Source organism: Psammomys obesus, unplaced genomic scaffold (genome assembly GCF_907164565.1).
Source record: "Psammomys obesus unplaced genomic scaffold, mPsaObe1.curated_primary_1811, whole genome shotgun sequence".
Taxonomy (NCBI): domain Eukaryota; kingdom Metazoa; phylum Chordata; class Mammalia; order Rodentia; family Muridae; genus Psammomys; species Psammomys obesus.
This window is the reverse complement of record NW_026585895.1, coordinates 35,648,120-35,669,008: the sequence shown is the minus strand read 5'-3', so window position 1 is coordinate 35,669,008 and position 20,889 is coordinate 35,648,120.

The following is a 20,889-nucleotide window of genomic DNA, read 5'->3' as shown; positions in this document are numbered from 1 at the left end:
GATACAGCTGGGACACAGAGTTAACAAAATGTAACTAAAAAGAAAAAAATAATAAAAAAAAAGAAAGAAAGAAGGAGAGGAGGACCTCCCCTATCAGTGGACTTGGGGAGGGGCATGCATGCAGAAAGGGGAGGGTGGGTAGGATGGGGAGGGGAGGAGGGAGGGGCTTATGGGGGGATACAAAATGAATAAAGTGTAATTAATAAAAGTTAAATAAAAAATTTAAAAAAAAAGAAAATTAGGAGTAGAGTTACCTCAAGATCCAGCGATACCACTCCTGGGTATATACCCTAAAGATGTTCCACCAAAGCAAAGACATTTGCTCAGCTATGTTTATAGAAGATTCAAAATCTTACGTTAATTTTTTCTGATAGCATCTCTATCTATCTATCTATCTACACACACATACATAGATGAAATCTTACTCACAAAAAGAAATAAAACCTTTTGCTGGTGAAATGTTTAACTTTTTGACTGAAAGGCTTTAGAGCTATTAGATATTCTGAATATTCACATGCTCCTAATGAAAATCAACCCAGGTGTGACTCAAATAGTCAGTAGCATGTAACTCTTATTTTCAAGAAGGGTCTGTAATGTATAATGGATTACCAAGTTATTTGAAATTCGTTTTCATTCTCACAGAGAAGGTAGAAATTTATGATTTTGAATAATGAACAATGGATTAATGACAGGAGGTTTACTAATTGCTTTCCTACCCTTGTTATTTACATATTAGCATTCATAAAGATATTTTAAAATTAAATTGTTGTAACTGACAGACTTATCTTCCTGTTTTTAAGAGACACATAAAAAAAGAATGTGACATTCACATGATACACATTTATAAAGAACAAAAAGCAGCACATGTTTTCAGTGCAATGTTATAATACCTTCTGCATTTTTATTCCATCTACATATAAAAGCAAAAGTGGTAGGTATTCTTTTCTTTTATTGGAAAAATAAAGGTCTCCATCCCCAAACTGTTTCAATACTTTGGCAAGTTAAATAAAGAAATTTTTTCCCTTGGTGAAAAGACCATATAACCCCATGAAAATCAGGGTTTATGATAGCCTTCAGCAACAGTACTATGCATGGCGCCTCCGTAATTTTATTTGATCAAAAAAAAAAATAGTTTCTGTTATATAATGGACATTCTCACTAAATGTACCTTTTTTGCTGGCTTACACATGTACTGTTTTATACATACCCTTGTCAGTCTTTGTGATATAATTCTGCCAGAAGTACTCTTTGATGAATACTAATAAATTCAAACACCTAATATTGCACTGTATTATTTAAGGTTGAGGGTGGAAAAGAACAAAAGGCAAGACTGAATAAATTATAACGTACACTTGACATTAAAAACTGTGCCAAATACCCATGGCTTCAAAAGATGGAATTTGTCCAATCAGAATACCCCCTTCTTTCCTGTCTATGTTAATCAATATGACTGCACAATATAAAAGTCTTTATGGTGCATGCCAGTCAATATGGGATTGTGTGTTCTGAAACATCATTGAACAAAGGCAAATCATTACCCAAAAAAAGTAAAAACTGATCTTCAAAAAAAAAAGGAAAAAATTAAAAATCTATTTGTTTTTCATAGACAGGGCCTGTGTGCTATTATTACTCATAAAGTTTTGGAGGGTCTTGTCCTGCACAATTTTTTTATGTCACATGTTGGGAGACTATTTTTTTTTCTGTTTTAAGTTTTATTTTTTCTTTTGATTTTTTTTCTTTATATTTTATTCAGTTTACATCTTGGTTGTTAACTCCATCGTACCTCCCCTCTCAGCCTCTTCCTCTCCCTCTATCTTTCCCTTCCTCCCTCTATCTTTCCTTCCCTCAGTCCCTCCCTCCTTTCCTATTCCTCAGAAAAGGGGAGCTTCCTTTCCCATCCACCTCAGTTCAACAAGTTGTGAAGGGACTGAGCATATCATCTCCCTGTGACATGTCAAGGCAGTCCCACTAGGGGAAGTGATCTAAAAGCTAGCAAGTGAGTCTTTGTAAGAAGTAGTTCCAACTTCCCTTACTAGAAAACAAACATGAAGCCTAGTATTCATCTGCTACTTTTGTGTAGGGGGCCTGGGTCCAGTTCTTGCATGGTTCTTGGTTGTTGCTTTAGTCTCAGCAAGCCCCTCTGGGCACTGGTAAGTTGGCTCTGTTGATCTTCTTGTGGAGCTCCTGTCACCTCTAGGTCTTTTTCTTTTTCCTCCCACTTTTCCACAAGTCTCTCTAACCGTCACTCAATGTTTGACTGTGAGTCTCAGCATCTGTCTTGAGGTGCTGCTGGATAGAGACTCTCAGATGACAATTCTGATAGGCTCCAGTCTGCAAGCTTAGCAGAATATAATTCATTGTGTCAGAGGTTTGCTCTCTTCCGTAGAGTGGGTCTTTGTTTGGGCCAGGCACTGTTTGGACATTCCCCCAATCTCTGCTCTATCAGCTCTATCTTTATTTCTCCACATCTTGTTGGCAGGGTAAATTTTGGGTCCAAGTTTTGTGGGTATTTTGGTGTACCTCTCCTTCTGCTAGGAGACTAGTCTAGTTAGAGTATGTCCTCTTCAGTCTCTATAGTCTCTGCTACTAGAGTCTCTTCTTGAGTACGCCTCATATCCTCCCAGGAGCTACCCTGACTTATGCTGCCAGCTTGTCATAGAGATGCCCCCACACCGTTTCTCTTTTTTCTACAGTCCTTCTGTCTTCTCCCCCCCACCCTCGCACTCTTTCAAGGTCTGACCTCTACCCTCATAACTCTCTGTGCCCCGTCTCCTACCTTGTTTCCTTTCTTCCTTTGAGATGGTTTGGGGACATGTGACAGAATCCATCTTATTATATATCCTCCGATATTCTTTCTAATTGCTGGTTTAACCAACACAAAAGATACCTTCAGATCTAGTAAGTGGTCAAGAGATATTCCTAGAGAAGGTTTTATTTCTAGTAGTAGAAGAACATCCATAGATATTGATAACATTCTTTCTCATTTTGATGATTGATAATGACTATCAACTTGACAAGATTCAGAATACCTAGGAGATAAGCCTTTGGCCACTCCTATGAATGACTACACTAACTAGGACCCTGGAGGTGAGAAGAACCACCCCAAATGTAAGAAATGACATTCCCTGGGTTTGAGCCCTAGACTGAATAAAATAGAGAGGACAAGCTGAGTGTCAGGATTCAGTAGCGTTTTCTTCCTGGCTGTTGAATGCAATGTGACTAGCTGTGTCAAGTTTCTGCCACCTTGACAGCTAGTTAAGATGGACTGTACCCTTCAAGTAGGATTCACAGTGAACCCTGTCTTCCTTAAGTTGTCCTTTTCAGGCTGTTTCATTGCATCAATAGGAAAAGCAATACACCCAGTTTTGCACAATTATCTATTGAGTCACATGTGCTGACTCAACACTTTGTAATGATGATGGGAATACACACCGTTTTTTGCAGCACCATCTTACTGTATGAGTTATTTCATAATTGTATCTTTATCTAATCTGTTTACTGGTCTATAATAAAAGGGTACTTTTTGTATTTTCTTTTAGGAAGTCATTAAAATTTAAATCAATAGATCCTTTTTGAATAAAGCAATAAAAGGTACAATCTGAAGTTTCATTATGTACAAACTACATTATTGGACAAAACAGTAATTCTTTATTAATTCACTCTGTGAACAAATAAGTATTGGAAACAATGAAAAGTTAAAAAATATATAAGAGAAGAAGAAAGACAATAAAGAGAATATAGAAAGATAAGACGAAATATAGATTTCATGTAAATAGACCTCCACACATTATACTACACATAGGATATTGATTTTAATGTTATTTTTTATAAATTAAAATGAAGGCAAAGAGATGAAAGTGGACCATCCTTTCCATATGTATTAATTTCACTCAATATTGCTACGTACTCCCTTTAGAAACATTTGTGTGTTAGGTTGTTTGAAGATAGGCAAAATGTTAAATAAATGTAAATTTTGATTAAGAATTAAAAATATTCTCATTAAAAAAATTCTCTGGTAAATATACTATAATGTTAAGAGTAAAAATAGTACATTACCAACAGGTTCTTTCTCTCTCTCTCTTTCTCTGTGTGTGTATGTGTGTGTGTAATGTGTGTGTATGAATTCATACCCTGTCATAATTCTCTGCTTATTTTCCTTAATATTTATTATATCCATAGTTAATAAATTGATAATTATACTAATAAAGAAACCAAGACTTCACTGCATATAAGTGACTGGGAATCACTAATATTTATTTTAATAATAAATAGCAGTCTAACATGAGTTCACAATTTAAATATTTAAGTATATTCTAGAGATCCTTAAACAATTGATTTGTTAGTCTATGTTCTGCTTATTTGTCCATGTAAGTTGGTGCTTAAATGTATCCTAAATAAGTGTGAAGTACAAGCACCTCAAATATTTATTAGTAATAATAACATACAGGCCCTGTCTATGAGAAACAATTAGAATTTTAATTTTTTTCTTTACTTTTGAAGATCAATTTTCACTGTGTTCTGGTAGTGATATGCCTTGTTCTATGAAATTTCGAATCACTGAACTGATTTGTCTGTATATTTTGGCTTGTGTTATGAGTTGCTGTTGGAATTGACCCCAGTCTGCACTGAATCTAGCTTGACGGTTATGTACACATACTTGGTACCCACATTACATTAAACCTAAAAAACGTCATGAAGTTTAATGAGTCCCAGGACTTTACGACTTGGATCAAAAGAGGTATTAGCAATACTGGTATTTATTTGGGGATTATATTAACTTGCCTCTAGCTTTCATTCTAAATTATACGTCAGAACTAAAGTATAGATTCCTGAGAAAAGTTTGTGATCCCTTGCATCATTTTTAATAATAACCAAGACATGGGAATAATATGAGTATACATGGATAGATTAATTATACATTATCTATACGGTAATACTAAATTATATATGTGTATATACATTTCAACTTTAAAATAAAGTTAACTGTGAAATTGGTAACGTTACTTGAAATAACTATGTATTGAACTGGTTCCAGAATGACAAATGTTCACTTACATGAGTTATCTAAAACTGAGTAACTCATTTTTTTTTTTTTACCAGTCATTAGAACATGGAAGGTAGGAGAAACTTCCAAGGGTGTGAAGGTTCCATATGCTAGATGAGTAAATTGTAAGGTTCTGCTGTGGAACATAGTCCATGATACAGAATGTGAGGGATAGAGGTATAGCTCAGCATCAAGGGTTGTGTATTTGCAAACATACAAAGTTACCCACTAAAGTTGTGCAGGTGTCTTCATGTCAATAGTACTTCAGTGAAAGTACAAATAAATAATTACAATGTTTACTGAGATTGGATATACTCCTCCGGCAGTTTCTTCTGTGTATTAAATAATTGGTACTGTTGCAGCTTTGATTATGTTCAAGCATAATTTACTGTTTTATGAACATCACTAAATGTTTATTTAAAGGAACATTTTTAAACTTATATCAAATAAAGATAATCATACTTTCATGATTATTAAACATAAATGTCTCAATATTTTAAATGAGTGTTCATGCAAAAAAAAAAATATAGAGACCTTACAACATTGTAGTTTTTTCTTACTAATCTCACTTGTTTCTTACAACTCTGACTTGTACTGGCATTACTAGCGTGATTTACAGTTTGCCAAGGAAACAAATTCAGGCCAACTCAATGGTGTATTTAATGTAGTGTAGTTTCCATAAAGATGGGGAGAGGATTTTTGACTCAGGCTTTGTAATTCTAAAGTTTTTACGTATCTTGTTAAAATGCGCTGATAATAGTCTCTCACAGAGTCCATTAACTTCATATAGAATGCAACCTAGAGAAATCTACTCAAAAGGTGTTTATTCCATCATTTCAATAATTATTAAATATTTTCCACATATTCTAGGTGCTGGAGAGATAGCTCAAGAGTTAAAAAATTTCTTGCTCTTCCAGAAGATGGAAAATCAGTTAGCAGCACCCATGTCTGGAGGCTCACACCCATCTGTAAGTCCAGCTCCAGGAAATCAGACACCATTTTCTGGCCACCATAGATAGCCACCCACATCAGACATGTAGCATATGTACACAGACATACGCACCACACATAGATAAAGAATAAACAACGAAAAGATATTATTCTTAGACTTTCTAAAATACCAACTTCTATATTTATTATCAACAACTGAGTTAATTCTATGGTTCCATCGTCTGTGGAAATTAAGAATTTAATGGCTTATATAAAACCTTTGTAGTTTAAGATTTAATATATTGTTTGCTTATTTTTATTCCTAAGAAAAACAAATCCAAGTTTTTGTTTTTTTTTTTTTTCCACACAACTACACAGACAGGAAGAAATTTATTGTTTTCTAGTCTATCATTTGGCTCCCTGCCCCCCGGCATTAAGAGTTTTCCTGGAGTTTTGTTTCCATGCAGGCACTTTGGATCATAATTTATGAGGTGGGTTGGATCAGATAATAATGCATGCCATTTATACTTTATCATGCTCACATAGCTTTATGGGCGTGTACCTTAGAGGCACAGAGACAAATTTTTATTAACACATGTTTATACATAATTGACCAATTGGGAAGTGGTAAGAAGTAATGGCTGTGATTTACATAGACTAAGTGTCTTAGAACACCTCACCCTGTCTGGAGCCCCCACTGTGACAGATGAGCCAATGCCTGTGGGGGATGACAGCATGCTATTTATGGCATTTCCTTCTGAGACAATTAAGTAACATATGCCAAGACCATAGGGATTATCTTTGAGCTACACAGTATGTAATTCTATCTGAAGAGAAATATAATATTTTATAAATTTGACAAACCATAAGAAAGCTTAAATTGATTCACCCATTTTAATAAATGCAGTAACTTTTTTTTTTGCTTTAAAATTTACTCCTTGATAAGAGTATGCCATAAAAGATTAACATGTTATGTAGATACATTTTTCAGAATAGATGGCATATTTATTTTGTTAGGGTACAATGTTCAAACGGAAAAGTCACTAAAGTATAGACAATAGTTGTTGTTGTTGTTGTTGTTTTTTTAAATACAAGTGATTCATGCTATCATTGCACTGTAATTCTATAAGCCATAGTCAGGGAAAGATATCTAGTTGGCAGGAGGAAATTAAGAGACAAGGGGAAGGAATTAAATAACTGAATCCCGCACTGTTTTTACCTATCCTCGGCAATGCAGGGACCCATGAAGAGCCATGTTTTTAAAGACAGTTTAGGCTCACTGTTCTGATTTTATTTTGCCTAAAAAGATTTATCAAAAGACTCAAAGGTATTAATTCCCCTGAAAGTAGGTCCCTCACTGAATCTAGAGCTCACTGTACTTCAGCTGGACAGGCTGTCCAGAAAGCTACAATGAAGCTCTAACTCTGCTCCCAACAAACACTGGGGATACAGGCATGTGTAGTCACTCCCTCCATTTTACATGAGTTTTGGAGATTATGTCCTCATGTACATGTAGCAAGCGCTTTCCCCGATCAAGCCATGACCCTACCTTCCTCCGTGTTATTGTGAAACACGGTTTTCTATGGGACCTGGAGCTCACACAACCTGATATTCTGGTTGGGCAAAAGTCCCAAGAACCTTCCTGCATCTGCCTGTACCCGGCTGAACATAAAAGCGTCAACTGCAGCACCTGGCTTTTGTTTACTTACCTATTTTAAACTCTGTGTGCTGAGAATCAAATTTTTGTCCTCAGACTTGTAAGGGAAGCATTTTAATGAACTATCTCTTCTGCCCCTGGTAGTATTTTTTTTAGATGAATGAATGAATGGTTAGAAGTACTTCTTTTAAGATTGGGCAGATTTCTTATTCAACTTGATATGCCACACGGTATTTTTGCTGTATTTCATTCATCCTGGCCTTGTATTTCCACAGGTTAACATCCTTAGATCTTATGGGAAGACTGCTTGGGGTTCTGTGAAAAGCTTATTTTAATCATGCCCTGATGTTATAATACTTTATTTAAATAACAAAAAAAGAAGAAACACAGAAGAAAGAAAAGAATGAAAGAGAAAGGGGAAAGAAGAAAAGAAAAAAGAGGAGAGAGGAATAAGGGGTGTTGGCTTGAAATATCAAGTTCAAGTAGAATTGGTTCTTCAGGACATCAAGCCCTTTTGCTGGGACTCCCAAATAGCAGGCACGGTGGTTAGTTTTTCTGTGAAATTAACATAAGGTAAAGTCAACTTTGAAAAGGGAGCCATAACTGAAAAGAAAAAAAAAATTCAGATTTCCTTGTAGGAAAGTCTGTGAGGTATTTCCTTGATTAATGATTGATATGGGAGGCCCAGTGCACTATGCGCAGAGGCGCGCCTCAGCAGATGGTTCTGGCTTGTAGAGGAAAGCAGACTGATCCATGTGGTATGTTGTTGGAGCATCTTTGAGTATATGCCCAGGATATGCTGGGTATTGATGTAGATCTAGTCCCAATTTTCTAAGAAACCTCCAGGTTGATTTTTAAAGTGACTGTACAAGTTTGCACTCCCACCAGGAATGCAGTATTCCCTTGTCCCACATCTGGCCAGTATGTGCTGTTACTTGAGGTTTTTTGTTTTGTTTTGTTTTTCTTTTTGTTTTTAGCTGAAGAGGAAGAGTGGGGGAAAGCTAAAAGGGTGGGACCAGGTGGAATGGAGGAAGGGTCTCGGATAGGGATGTAAAATGAATAAATATGCCATTAAGCTTTTCCTCTAAAGTCCCTGCTTCCGTTTCTGCATCCTGATTTCAGCTCTGCTTGAGCTCCTACTTAAACTTCCCTATATAATGACACATGATAGTGACATATATGTATACTATATCACATTCTTGTCATTCTCCCACGTGATTTTTTTTCTACTTTACCAACATAAAATGAGAAGAAAAAAGTATAAGGAAAATGAGTGCTCACAGTGACTATCATTTCTCAGGTCAAACCCAGATTTCAAAGTAAATTTTGCTGAATTACCAATAATTTGATAGGAAATAATATTGTAGGAAGTCCTTTGCTACTTAGAAATCATTTTACAAACCTCATTTAGTGGCTACACCAACCTCTTTAAAAACAGTTTTTGCTAGAACCTATGCAAGCCTTATAAAAATCAAAGATTGTGGTTAAGATAAATTCCTTCACTTTGTGGTAACCAAAATTTTACTTTATATTGCATTTTTCTCTTTCTTCCCTTCTTTTCTTCATTCATTCTGTTTCTTCCCTTCATTGTTCATACACTTACTCACTTTCTTTTATAATAGAAAGTGGTATAAGCTAGATACTACAATAAACATCTCTACTTAATACCTAAGAGCATAAACCCTCAGTACTTCTTCCTGGTACTGTGAGGAAAATACCTTACAATCATCTTTGACATCAGTCTTTTAATTCTGCAAACGTTTTTCTATTAAAGGATAAGAGGAGGAAACATGGAAATGTTTCTAGGCTAAGATTCTCCTTGATTTCTATTTGTTTATCTTATGCAATACTGAAGATGAAAACTAGGAAATAAACAGAGGTTGAAGTAGATATAATATTCACTCATAACTGCACAACACAACACTTAGACCCAACAAGATCTGCAACGAACACAAACAGCATTGATGGTTATGAATAGTTGAAAGCAGATATATTGAACAGCTTCAGAGTCCTCCAACTCCTAGAACAGAGGTCTATCCTGGGCTCATTAATGAGCAATACTTCATAAATGCTGCCTCTCACATAGCGGTAATTTAAGGAATTGGATTTCTGTCCATTTCTAATTGCATTCACTTCCTTCCAATTAGCAAAACTGACACACATGGCCTTAGAACACAGGGTTTTATTGCCACATCATTTTTCACTCGCCAGCAATAAACATTTTCTTCATTTCCAATCACACTTCTGAAAAAAAAAAAAAGAAAAGAAAAACTTCCAAAACAAATAATAATAATGACTCAGTGGAAACATCTTGGTATAATACTCAGGACTATTTACCAGAAGATCTTAAACTTTTTTTTTTTTTTGGCAATGTACATAAGAGATTTATTTCTTATCTTAGTGATAAACTAGCTGAAAAACAAAGAAATAAACAAAAAAAAAACCAACCAAAATCTGAAATATGAAAAAATAGTTAATATTTAGAACACAACTTGTGAATGTCCAGGATCATAGAATTAATAATATATGTCAACAGTCTTGATTCATTTAACATTTTCCTTTGAAGACATATGATATTTGTAAAGTTGCATCAATAGGTAACTTTTGCCCTTTGGTTTATTCTTTTTTATTTTTTTTACTTTTATTAATTACACTTTATTCACTTTGTATCCCCCCCCATAAACTCCTCCACCCTCACTTCCCCTTATTTACACATGCCCCTCCACAAGTCCAGTGATAACAGAGGTCCTCCTCTCCTTCCTTCTGATCCTAGTCTATCAGATCTGATCAGGAGTGGCTGCATTGTCATCTTCTGTGGCCTGGTAAGGCTGCTCCCCTTCAGGGGATGGTGATCAAAGAGCAGGCCAATCAGTTCATGTCAGAGGCAGTCCCTCTTCCCATACTATGGAACCCACTTGGACACTGAACTGCCATGGGCTACATCTGTGCAGGGGTTCTAGGTTATCTCCATGCATGGTACTTGGTTAGAGTATGAGTATCTGGAAAGACCCCTGTGTCCAAACTTTTTAGTTCTGTTGCTCTCCTTGTGGAGCTCCTGTGCTCTCTACCCAACAGTTGGCCATAAGTCTCAGCATCTGCTTTGATAGTCTGCAGGGCAGAGCCTTTCAGACACCGTCTGTCACAGGTTCCTAACTTGTTTCCTGTTTTCTTCTTCTTCTGATGTCCATCCTCTTTGCCTTTTGAAGTGGGGATTGAGCATTTTAGCCAGAGTCCTCCCTCTTGATTAGTTTCTTTAGGAGTACAAATTTTAGTAGGTTTATCCTATATTGTATATCTATATGAGTGAGTTTATACCGTGTGTGTCTTTCTGCTTCTGGGATAGCTCACTCAGGATGATCCTTTCTAATTCCCAACATTTACCTGCAAATTTCATGATTTCCTTATTTTTCATTGCTGAGTAATATTCCATCGTGTATATGTACCACAGTTTCTGCATCCATTCTTCAGTTGAGGGGCATCTGGGCTGTTTCCAGCTTCTGGCTATTACAAATAAAGTTGCTACAAACATGGTTGAGAAAAATGTCCTTATTGTGTACTTGAGCGTCGTTTGGATATATGCCTAGAAGTGTTATGGCTGGATCTCGAGGAAGCGCTATTCTTAGTTGTCTGAGAAAGTGCCAGATTGATTTCCAGAGTGGTTGTACAAGTTTAGATTCCCACCAGCAGTGGAGGAGGGTTCCCCTTTCTCCACAGCCTCTCCAGCATGTGTTGTCACTTGAGTTTTTAATCTTGGCCATTCTGATGGGTGTAAGGTGAAATCTCAGGATCTTTTTGATTTGCATCTCCCTGATGGCTAATGAGGTTGAGCATTTCTTTAAGTGTTTCTCTGTCATTCAATATTCCTCTATCGAGAATTCTCTGTTTACCTCTTTTCCCCATTTTTTAATTGGATTACTTGGTTTGCTGCTTTTCAGCTTCTTTAGTTCTTTATATATATATTGGATATTAGCCATCTGTCAGATAGAGGGTTGGTGAAGATTATTTTCCAATCTGTAGGCAGTCGTTTTGTTTTGAAAACAGTGTCCTTTGCTTTACAGAAGCTTTTCAGTTTCATGAGGTCCCATTTATTGATTGTTGCTCTTAGAGCCTGTGCTGTTGGTGTTCTGTTCAGGAAGTTGTCTCCTGTACCAATAAGTTCTAGGGTCTTCCCCACTTTTTTTCTAACCGATTTAATGTGGCAGGTTTAATGTTGAGGTCATTTATCCACTTCGACTTTAGTTTTGTGCAGGGTGATCCGTATGGATCTATTTTCATTTTTGTACATGTAGACATCCAGGTAGACCAGCACCAGTTGTTGAAGATCCTATCTTTTTCTTTTTCATTGTATGGTTTTGGCATCTCTGTCAAAGATCAGGTGTCCATAAGTGTGTGGGTTTATTTCTGGGTCTACTGTTCGGTTCCATTGATCCAACTTTTTGAAGAGCAGAAAGAGTGCTGGAAAATGTTAGAGGAATGGCCATCAATGCTGAACTAGAATGAATAAAATAGAAGGGAATTAGTTGATGTTCATGTTTTCCCCTTGCATTATAATATGTTTTGTATATCATAGATATAAATCTGCCACATTTATAAATGGGATTTTAAATTTTTTATTATTTATTGTGTGTACATCGTCTATGTGTGCATGCACATGCACATTTGCCACCCACCGCACGCTTGCTTGTGTTAGAGGATACATGCAGTAGTCAGTTCTCCCTATCCACTGAGTCTTAGAGCACAAATTCAGATCTCCAGGTTCAGCAGCAAGAACTTCTAACTGCTGAGCCACAGTAGTGTCCCTCTTATTTACTACAAGTATGTTACTGATATTGGGTGGTGGTTTACAGGTTTAATGTTATTAGCTGGATTAATTCATAACCCCTTTTACTTTCAGTCATCTGAGAGCCACCTGAGATCCTTCGATAAGGAAAAGTTAGGTCCTAATTACCACACTGGCTAGCAATTGGGAGTATTAGAAATAGATTCTGATGGAACCTGGCACCCAGGGAACTATGGCAAGGAGGTGGCAAAATGACGCTTAATAGACAAAAATAGTTAAACGCCACAAAAAAATATCAATTTTCTAGACTCTATAGAAACTGGGAATTGTCAGATATCATTGTAGTCTAATTAAGTAAAATTAGTTATAGAAACTGTGGGAAACAAACATAAAGATTACTAAATCAATATGGAATCCCATCTTAGATTCCCAGAACCAGAGTTAACTAAAGAGGGCCTAGATGTCCCAGGAAGTGTGCTGAAAGTTAATCTGTTGTTTCAAGTGGAAAGACTAGAAATCACTAGGTGTGTGGATCAGAGAAGGACCTGAATCCAGTTGTGCCGTCTGGAACACATCTTCAGGATCTCTGGTTAACAGGCGCACCATGGGTGAAAGTAAACCTGCCAGAGTCTTGCCTCCATTGTTCAGTTTTGGTCTTTGTTGTTCCTTGTTGAGTCTCAAAGAATTCCTATAAAACAGGTAATATTTAATGTTGCACATGAACACAGATTTCAGTGATTTTGAATAACTGCCCATTGATTAGTTGTTTACTTTGGGAGACTAGTCATTCATGAGGAAAGTCATTAGCAAGGAAAGTGTCCAGCATATAATCTTAAAACACCCATCAGGAAAGTAGGATCTAATCTTTAAAAAAAATGTATTACTGTTAAAAATGTACATTCACAGTCATTCAGATGACCAAATGTAGTTCATGTAAAAAGGATCTTACTAGGTCCTATCTATCTACCTATCTATCATCTATCTATCTATCTTTCTTTCTTTCTTTCTTTCTTTCTTTCTTTCTTTCTTTCTTTCTTTCTTTCTATCATCTATCTATCTATATCATTTATTACCATTTATTCAATTTGTATCTTGGCTGTGGCCCCCTCTCTCATCTCCTCCCAATCCTACTTTCCCTCCCTCTTCTCCCTTTATGCTCCTCCCCTATTCCACTGAGAGAGGAGGTTCTCCTCCCCTTCCATTTGACCCTAGCCCATCAGGTCTCATCAGGACTGGTTACATTGTCTGTGGCCTGGCAAGCCTGCAACCCCCACCCCAGGGTGGGGGAGTGATCAGAGGGCCTGTCACTGAGTTCATGCTAGAGAAAGTCCCTGCTCCCCTTCTGGGGAACCCACTTGGAGACTGAGTCTATTGGCTACATGTGAGCTTTGGTTTTAGGTCCTCTCCATGCAGTGTCCTTGGTTGGGGTATCAGTCTCTGCAGGGACCCTAGGGCTCAGTTTTTATGACTCTGTTGGTCTCCTTTTGGAGCTCTTGTCCCTTCCAGGTCTTTCTATCTCCCCATTCATTCTTAAGATTCCCTGCACTCTGACAAAAGTTTGGCTATGAGTCTCAGCCTCTGCTTCGATACCTGGATCAGTAGTCTTTCAGAGGCTGTTTACCAAGTCCCCTTAAGTACTTCAATGGCTGTCAAAGTCCAAGAAACTACTAACTGTATTCAGTTTTCCATAGTAAATCCATATTTTTAGGAAGTGATGAAGGTGAAATGTAAGAGATACTTATTGGATTATTTAGCAGATTGAGAATGTATACTCTTAAAATAAAACCACCCAGGGCCAATAATAGATAAATAGATATTTGACCACATAATATATAGCTTCTATTTTTGAAATTATCCAAATGGGACCTAGTCTCACTCTTGCCTTTGTCTCATCAGGTAAATCATTTCTTGACTGCCATGAAAACCATTTTCAAGATGTCATATTCTTTTTTAAAACAAATTATTAAGGCACAAGGGAGGAAACCACCATGTATTTATGGTAACCCGTTTATTACAGTTTTGGATACAAAGGCTAGTGCTTAGAATATACTTAGCAGGACAAACTTCTACAGAGACAAACTTCCAGGCAAAGAGACAAGTAAGAGTGAGACTGGAAGTATCCTCTCTCATCTCAGTTCTATCTCAGAGGCAGACTAGACAGGCAGAAAGAGAGTTTAATGTCTCACGTGACAATGTAAATGTTTTATATCTATCCAATTTCTTTTAAATACTGCATATGATTTTATTATAAGTCTATATCACACTCACTATGCCACGACTGTATTACTAGGCAAAAGCAGAAAAAAGAATAAAATGAAAGGATGATGCCCATGCTGGAAAAAGAGAAATGGATGCTGCTGCAGAGAAAGCATACAGAGGAGAATATAATCCAGAGCTGAGTGGGAAAAAATGGAGGGCATGAGCCATTTTTGAATTCTATGAGAGGCAATATTAACTGAAATGATATCCTAAATTGGTGATAGTTCTCCAATTGTTTGGAGGGGACAAAGGTACTAATGTAATCTAGAAATCTTTTATTTATTTATTTTTTATTATTAGTTACATTTTATTAATTCTGTATCCCAGCTGTATCTCTCTCCCTCATTCCCTCCCAAACCCTCCCTCCCTCATCTCCTCCCTGCCCCTTTCCAAGTCCACTGACTGGGGAGGACTCCCTCCCCTTTCATCTGACCCTGTTTTATCAGATATCTTCGGGACTGGCTACAAAGTCCTCCTCTATGGCCTAGCAGGACTGCTCCTCTCTTGGGGGGTGGAGGTCAAAGAGCCTGCCCTTGAGTTCCTGTCAGAAATAGTCCCTGTTCCCCTTACTATGGGAAACCAATTGGTTACTGAGCTACCACGGTCTTCATCTGTGCAGAGGTTCTAGGTTATATCCATACATGGTCTTGGTGGAGTGTCAGTCTCAGAAAAGACCCCTGTGTCCAGATATATTTGCTCCTTGTGGGACTCCTATCATTTCCATGTCACACTAACTCCCTCTTCTTTCATATGATTCCCTACACTCTGCAGAAGGTTTGGTTATGAGTCTCAGTATCTGCTTTGATACACTGCAAGGTAGAGTCTTTCAGGGGCCCTCTGCAGTAAGCTCTTGTCCTGTTGCTTGTTAGACATCTGGCTCAAAGAAAAAAAACAGACCTTGACAGCTGTGAGTGGGAAAGGATCAGATTGTATCCCAATACTGATTATAGCCTAGTGGCATTCAGGACAAGATAAGAGGACCTCAGCTACTTCTTAAATTCTAAATGATACACACACACACACACACACACACACACGGAAAACTTGGCCAAGTGAGGCCAAGTGGATATTTTCCACATGCCAACGTGATGGCATTAGAAACATCTTGGGGTGAGGGGAGACAGTGATATGAGCACTAAAGGAATTTATCAAGCCAGATATGACCAGGCAAAGAGAATCTGTTGAAGTACACTGCAGCAATGAGGTAGGAAAATTCCAAAGAAGGTCTCATGTCACTAGAAGGGGATGGAAATTCATTTTAGCAGTACAGAGGGAAGCTAAGGACGTCTTAGTCTTATGGGACTCCTGTGTAGGCTGTTATCAGAGAAGGCAGATGCTCTTCTTATTACCTTATTAAGTAACACATTTTACAGTGTTGCTTGTTTTCTATCATATTGCCCACCGTTGCAAACTGACATGGGCCACTAGGCATTAGGCACCAGATGTCTGTTCAAGGCATCAGGTCAGGCTCAAGCTGGTCATGACTTGATTGGTAAGTTCTGGAAATTTAGTTTTAAACTATGGTCCTTCATTTCTGCACAGCATAATTCAGACAAGGTAAGTTTTTTGTTGTTGTTGTTATTGTTTTGCCATTTTATTTCAAGAAATTTCATTTAGAAATTTCAGCAGTGTACAGCAACCTTCTATCAAAAACAACCATTGGATACTCAAGCAAAACTTGCAAAGACAGGGCTGTTTAAAATGCAGGAACAGTTTGGACTATTGAAAAAAATTACTAGGCCTGTTTGTAGTGGAAAAGCTTAAATAAAATAGGGAAAGTACTCTATATGGAGAAAACATATTCTCTTTACTCAGAGGGCACATAAATTTCTATTATAACATTGGAAGAAAGCTTACCAAAATTCAATGCAATTAACAAACAGGCCCAACCCTTCTATTGGCATTTCCATTTCTAGGAATTCATGTGACAAAATTTCTGGTAGTAGTGCACAAAGATAAAAAAATAAAAGGACACTATTGGTAATATCAAAAATTGGAAGCAACCCAAATGTCCAGTAATATAGTAATGGCATAGTAAGTGTGATATAGTCTTATAATAAAATAATATGTGTCGTTTAAAAGAAATGGGATAGATCTCAATGTACCGATTTGGAAAAAAAGCCTAAAATACATTGAAATCAGAAACACTACATTAATGGTATTTATAAATAACCTCATTCAATTCATGAACACTATTGTACATGGGAAGGAACTATATAAATAGAAAATGGAAGTTTATTTTTGAATGAATTTACATTATACTTTGTACTTATGTATTTTTATTTATCTCTTTAAAGGTTTATTTTATAGATACTATTTTATTTTTTTCAAATTAAAATGCAATTATATTTTTCCCTTCTTTTTCCTACCTCCAAACCCTCTAGTGTACCTACTTGCTGTCGTTACAGTTTATGGTCTCTGTTTTTTTCATTGTTCTTAAATAAAAATGTGCTTTTATTCATATGTTTTCATATATTTGTAAATATACAAATACTTTCTGTAAGTATATATAAGGGTACTTGTATATATGTATTTTATTGCCAGGCTGACAAATTTATTTATTTCTTTTACTATATGAATACATGTCTTTGCCTGCACATAATATGTCTTGGTACTTTGTGTGGTATGTGTCCACAGAGGCTAGATGAAGGTGTCAGATCCTCTAGAACTGTAGTTGCAGAACAATGTTAGTGGCATATGGGTGCTGGGAGCTAATCCTGAGTTTCCTGAAAGAACAAAAAGTGCTCCTAACTTGGGAGCCTTATGTCCTTGCTTTTCAAATACATTTTATTATATGTCTTGCAATAAGAAAAGTCAAAAATCAAAAAAGGTAACAGTGTTAAGTAAAAAAGTTATATGACAAAAGTAGATATGTCTAGCTTTGCTAACAAGCTTATTTTAAAAGACCAAAAAGCTGTATTGAAATTCTAACCATTTTATAGGTGATAAGAACTTATGATTCTTATACACTGCTATAACTTAAGAAATACAAAATATTTTGCTTTCATAATATTGAATATAGATTATATTAATGTATAGACTGTATATTATTACAAATGATCTAAAATAAGTTGCTGTCCTATAATCAAATCTGGAAAATTTAGATCAATTTTCAGGACCCATAATTCTTTAAATATTTCAACAATTGTCTTTATTAATTTATGTGTACACAAGACCATTCTGTAAAGAAAATCATAGCATAAATGTCATAAGATGAAGGCTAATATAATAATTTAGATTCTTGGTCTGCTCAATAAACTTTCAAATTGTTGTTACACTATAACATATCTTGCAGGTATGATATGACTTTCCTTTGGCATCGTGGAGCAGATAGGATTATTGACAGTCATGGCAATGACATAAGTGAAGAGGCCAGATGTATGCTTATGATATTAGACTTGGTGACAATCCACAGTGAAAGAGACTGAGGAGAGTCATGAGGTTCTCACTTGGGATTTCTCTCCTGTTATCTCCTTCCAGTTGAACATAGTCATGAGAGGTGCTAGAAATGTAAAAAGTAAAGAAACAAAAAGCTAAACTCTATGATGCGGTGCCCCTAAGAGAGTCATCCACGATGATGTCATGAGTATGTTTGGTAATGTGACTGCTTTCAGTCATCACATTTGTGTAAGTAAACTTTCACTCATGCTAGTATAAGGAGACAGAGTAAACTCATTGATTCACCTTGTGAGACTTGGATGGAGTCTCTTTTCTTGGTCTGTTGTTGGAGCCCTATCTGTTGTCTTGGTTAAATGGACAGTAGAAAGGGTTTCTCCAGGCAAAGCAATAACATAATAAGACAGTGGTGTTCTGTTATTTTTAAGGTAACTTTTAAGGTGATTAGTAGGTTTAAATAGAATAGAATGATGAAAATAACATTGTTAAAATACTGGGTGATGAAATCAATGTCAGAAAAAAAATGCGTTTGTGTATATATTGTGTGTGTTTGTGTGTGTGCAGGCATTATTCTAAAAATATTTTAAATACTGATTTATCTGAGTTTGCAATAATATTAGGGGTACATACATTAAATTACCTACTACTCAATGAAGAGGTTTCATAGACACAGAGAAACTAAGTAAATTGAAATTAGAATTAAAGTAAATAATACATTATTAATTGGACAAACAGGAAGCTTCAGTAGCAAAAACATACAAAGTGGAAGTTCTGCAAACAGTTCTTAAGGACCTCCTGTTGACTTGAAGTTATGGGGGAGGGGCGTCTTCTGAGTGCAGCCATTCCAAAGACTAGACAGTAAGTTATATGAACATAGAGTTGTATGACTTAGGCAATGTTTGGTTACTCTTTATTTATTGAAAATATACATACTATATCTCTCACCAACCCCAATGTTGATAAAAAAACACATTTCATTGTAGAGGGTGTGGCATAACTAGTTCTTTTGGAGTATATATCATATTTACATTTGGTGCATTACACCTGAAAAATGGGTTCATTTATGGGTTCTCTTAGTTATTGATGGCGTAAGGAGAATTGTGTGATCTGTGTAAAGTGTGCTTATGATATCTGAGGAGCATGTGCAGCATGCCAATAGAAAAATAACTGATGTAGGATTGATACATGCTGATTAGTCATATTAATTTACAGAACTGAGCCAGAAATAGTACAACTGAATTAAGTTTCACAGAGCATTCCTTGAAATTATTATTTTGCAAAATTAATATAACTTCATTAATACATCAAAAGATACATAAGAATTCAAGAAATATAAAGTTTTTCTACTTATATATGGACTGATAGTGGCAGTTCATTCATCCTATTTTTATATACATATTACTCTTTATACACAATCTGTTTTTCAGATTTTAGATAAATATCACTATAAAGAAACTTGGATTTACATGATATACTAAGAAATGATACCTAGTTCCTTTCCTCCCTTATCCTCATTTCCTCAAACTTCTTAAAAGTACAGAAAAGGGCTATACACTCTGGAAAAGTACTTAAAAGAAAATTGTTGAGGGTCATAGATGAAATGGAAAAGAAAACCTAGGATGTGAAATAAAAAGGTGGAGAGGGCTAAATAGAGGAATTAGTATAAGTTCACACCCAGAAGGGCAAGCTTTTTTTTTTCCAGTTTGTGTTCCATATCGGGATCTCAAGGTATATGGTCTTGAAATTTAAGTGGGACAGGAAGACAAATTACTTCCCAAGTAGATATGAATAGCAATAAGACAAAAGCTGCATCAACTAACAATTTTTTAATAGGTCTATAGAAAAAGACATTTTTAGGAAGATAGCCATTTTATTATGTTAATTCTACCAATCCATGAACATGGCACATCTTTCCATCTTCTGATATTTTCTTCAACTTTCTCTTCAGATACTTGAAGTTCTTGTCATACAGGACTTTCACTTGCTTGGTTAGAGTTACACCAAGACGTTTTATATTATTGTGTCTATTGTGAAGGGTGTGGTTTCCCTAATTTCTTTCTCAGCCCAATTGTCATTTGTATACAGGAGGGCTACTGATTTTTATGGATTAATCTTGTTTCTAGCCACTTTGCTGAAGGTGTTTATCAGCTGTAGGAGTTCTCTGGCAGAATTTTTGGCATCATTTATATACTCTATCGTATCTTCTTCGAATAGTGATACCTGTGACTTCTTACTTTCGAATTGGTATCTCCCTGATCTCCTCATGAAATCTGCAGACAAATGGTGGAAACTAGAAAAGATCATTCTGAGTGAGGTATTCCAGAGATAGAAAGACACACATGGTATGTACTCACTTACAAGCAGATTTTAGCCATATAGTACAGAATAAGCATACCACAATTCACAGACCTAAAGAAGATAAGTAACAAGGAGGACCCAAGGGTGGAGGCTTAAATCTCACTCAGAAGGAAGAATAGAATAGACAGCGGAAGTGGCTGAAGAAATGGAACAATACAGGAGAGGGAGAGAAATAAGGGTGGAGATCAGACCTGGGGAGAGCCAGGAGGAGGAGAACAGAAGGCCTGCAGAGAGGAGAAACCTCTGGCAGGAGTTTCTCCATGATCCGCTGGAGATTTAAGACATGGGAGGCTTCTTAGAGATTATGGGAGTAACTCTAATTGAGACTCTTAGTACCAGGGGACATGAGGACTGAAGAGTACACCCTCTAACTAGACAGGACTCCTAGTGGAGGAATGGAATTACCAACCCACCCACAAAAACCTCGACCCCAAATTTAGTGGCATATAAGATGTGCAGGGATAA